This window comes from Trematomus bernacchii, unplaced genomic scaffold (assembly GCF_902827165.1).
Source record: "Trematomus bernacchii unplaced genomic scaffold, fTreBer1.1, whole genome shotgun sequence".
NCBI classification, from domain to species: domain Eukaryota; kingdom Metazoa; phylum Chordata; class Actinopteri; order Perciformes; family Nototheniidae; genus Trematomus; species Trematomus bernacchii.
Window position 1 is genome coordinate 8564 of NW_022987955.1, and position 3753 is coordinate 12316.

Below are 3753 nucleotides of genomic sequence, written 5' to 3' on the forward strand. Positions count from 1 at the left end.
CCAGGACAGAGCTGGCCTTCCTTACCAGTCTGTTCAGTCTCTTCCTGTCATCAGCCGAGATGCTGCTACCCGAGCAGGCCACACCATAGAAAATGGCTGATGCCACAACAGAGTCGTAAAAAGTCTGAAGGAGTGCCCCCTGCACCCCGAAAGACCTCAGTCTCCTCAGCAGAAAGAGTCTGCTCTGTCCCTTCTTGTACAGAGCAGCAGAATTATCAGTCCAGTCCATTTTATTGTTCAGATGAACACCCAGGTATTTGTAAGATTTCACAATCTCAATGTCCGCTCCCTGGATGTTCACTGGTGTCGGGGGGGAGTGTTGGCGCCGTCTGAAATCCACCAGCTGTTCCTTGGTCTTCGTTGCGTTGAGCTGGAGGTGGTTCCTCTGGCACCAGAGGGTGAAGTCCTGCGTCAGCTCCCTGTACTCCCTGTCGTCCTCGTTGGAGAGGAGGCCAACGATGGCGGAGTCGTCAGAGAACTTCTGCAGGTGACAGGTTGTAGTGTTGTGGGTGAAGAGAAACGATGCCAGCACCGTCCCCTGGGGGGCCCCCGTACTGCTGATGATGGTGTCTGATTGACACTCCCTGGTCCTCACGTACTGTGGGTGGTTTGTGAGGTGGTGATCCACCCCCGAGAGCTGCAGATTGTCCCCCAGGAGCGGGGGCTGGATGGTGTTGAAGGCACTGGAGAAATCAAAGAACATGATCTTCACAGTGCCCCCAGCCTTCTCTAGGTGGGAGAGGGACCTCTGCAGCAGGTAGATGACGGCGTCATCCACCCCGATGGGGTACTTATTATATGTTATAGTTTGGTTTCCTAAATCTTTTTGTCTTCTATCCCATCATTCAAGGGTGGTTTTCACTATAAGTAATGGTTTTTTTTGGGACGGAAACTATAATTTAAATGTTTTTACTATGTTCAATCTGAATTTACTTTAACACTAGAACCGCCAGGGGTCTCTGTATACCTAAAACTGCCAACGGCTAAAAAGTACCCGCTATTAGAATGTATTGAATTTCAAGGTAGGCTACAATGTTCTTTTATTTATTGAACAGTGAGTGAAAACTTATACCAATATAATCTGTGGACTCTCAGCTTTCATATGATATCTAGTTTGTGCAGATAGCATGAAGTATAAAATATCGCTAAAAGTGTCTCTCTCTCTCTCTATCTATAACTATCTATCTATCTATCTCTCTCTCTCTCTCTATCTCTCTATCTATCTATGAGGAACCGCAGTAAACAACAGGCGTTGCTATAGCAACACGTCATGTTTATACTTACGCGCAAGATCAATAGCGCGAGAATCACTGCATTTTCTATAAGGTAAATATTACCCGGGTGGGTATAATGGCAATTCTTTGGGCAATATTTTCAATCTGACTTCATATTGAAAAATGTTAACAACAGAGGGTGCTACATAACACACTTTCAGGAAAAGTCACAGACTGGGAGACTTGAATATTTTATTGAAAAAAAGTTACATACAATCAAGAAACAGCTACGGGTAATATGTACCCGTTGGCGGTTCTAGTGTTAAAATAAAAACATCTATATTGATTCTGACTTTTCTACATCCAACTCACAGGTGTATCATTGCTTTGAGAAAAAAGATTATTCATTTACCCCTTTTAGAAGTGAAGATATAGTCATTTGTTCTGGGCATTAGGGCTGTCCCGAATACCATTTTTCGGGCTCCGGATATTCGGTAGTAATCAGCAGCGAATATTCAAGGCATTCATGTTGTTATTCCACAGTATTGTTGTTTTATAGTTATTTGTTAAAGGAAACCTATCATGCTATATTTAAATGATATATTGTAGGGCCATACCTATATAAGGTATATTTATACGTTTCTGTTTTCAAAATACCAAACAGATCATGCAGTTTGCTGTCTACGGGTCTGATTCTGCTGACCACGCCCATAGATATATATAAACACTAGATAGCTCATGGGAGATTTTCCAGCGTAGCTCACTGGCCGCCATCTTGCTACAGTCAACAGCTACTCTGGTTCGCGCTATGGTAGCTGTTGTAAGGTGAGTGATCTGCACAAAAATACTCTTAACTCGCTGAAATCTTGACTGATTTACAAACGATTTGGTTTATTATAAACATTATTAGCATGGCTATGATACAGGATGCTTGGACATGTTGAAATTGCAGCTTTTCTTTGTGTATGTGTGGTTGTATTTATTAGCTGGCTAATAACAAGAGGCTGTGAGTGAGACCTAGTATTACAAAGTTGACCCAGCAACTTTACACCAGTGGGAGAGGCAGAACTGCTCTTTCTTTTCAACATAACTTAAGTTACACATGATTTCTTCCAAGTGGTTTGGCTTGTTAAAAACATCTGACATTTAGATACATTATGATACAGGAAATTGCTGGCTTTGTGTTTACAGAAGTACCTGACTATGCCGGACTTTAATGCAGCCTACAGATGCTCTAATCACCAAACAAGAACCCGTGGAATCACCTTTCACGTGTAAGATATGACAATATTATGACTATAATTAGGATAATCGTTAATTACTTAGTGGATGTATGTACATTACAAGTCCTGCTACACAGGATCAGTGGGGCTATGTGAGATAATAGTATTGCAAGATTGTTGTTGACCCAGCCTCTTTAGAATATGTTGCTACCATTTCTTTACACAATTATTTAATGTTTCTTTTGGACACCTTTTTTATAACTCTTAGTGTGGTTGTCTTATTCTTAAAGTATACATACATACATACAATTACCCCAAAAATATGATAATTTCGGTGTGTATTTTTGTCCTTACCCTTAATGTTAAAGGAAAGAAGGGAGGAAAATGTTGACAATAATTGATATATCTGGCTACCTTTCTCATGTTTTTAAGGTTTCCCAAAACCGGAGAGAGGAGGAGGCAGTGGGAAGCTGCCCTAAGAAGGCAGGACACTGCTCTGCAGTGAGCACTTCAGTTGTGAGGACTTTGACAGGACGGGGCAGACTGTCCGGCTTAAAGATGGTGTTGTGCCAACAGTATTCAACTTCCCAGCTCATCTTCAAAGGGTATGTGTATCATTGGCCAACAAGAATTCAAGGTGTATAAGATTGATATATAAATATGTGATTAAATGTCACACTTTAGTTTTTCTTTCTGCAAGTTTAGGAATAAATAATGTGTTGTGTATTACAGCACATTTTAAACACTCAAAATGTCTTAAATTATGTTTATTTTAGCCGGAAGCAACAAGAAGCACAACCACTTCAAGAAGAGCGGAAGATGAACCTCAGCCTAATGTTGTGAGTATTCTGAATGTGGCCAAGACCAGAGAGATGGTCATTGATTTCAGGAGGGTGAGGACATCTCCTCTGCCCCTGTGCATTCTGGGAGAGGATGTGGCTGTTGTGGAGGTCTACAAGTACCTGGGAGTGCATTTAGACAATGGGCTGAACTGGAGGATCAACACTGACGCTGTGCACAAGAAGGGGATGAGCCGACTCTATTTTCTGAGGAAGCTGAGATCCTTACACGTGTGCAGCAAGATGCTGGAGATCTTCTATCAGTCTGTGGTGGCTAGTGCACTCTTCTTTGCTGCGGTCTGCTGGGGGGGCAGCATCAGAGCCGGTGACACCAGCAGGATCAATAAACTGATCAGGAAAGCTGGGTCAGTCATCGGCATCAAGCTGGACCCCTTTGAAGCTGTGGTGGAGAGGAGGACACTGAACAGGCTGTTGTCCATCATGGATAACCCCACCCATCCTCTCCACCTGCAGCTG

The 3753-nt window shown here is 42.7% G+C and overlaps 1 long non-coding RNA gene across 2 annotated transcripts; it reads left to right on the forward strand.

Annotated features, from left to right (window-relative positions):
• The first annotated feature begins 2016 nt into the window (after positions 1-2016).
• LOC117470986 lies at positions 2017-3338 on the forward strand. Of its 2 annotated transcripts, none has more exons than XR_004554745.1 (3): positions 2017-2039; positions 2870-3042; positions 3214-3338. It is a non-coding gene; the product is annotated as an uncharacterized LOC117470986 (long non-coding RNA). The 2 variants fall into 2 exon arrangements; XR_004554744.1 differs by lacking the exon at positions 2017-2039 and adding an exon at positions 2404-2488.
• The last annotated feature ends 415 nt before the right edge of the window (positions 3339-3753 follow it).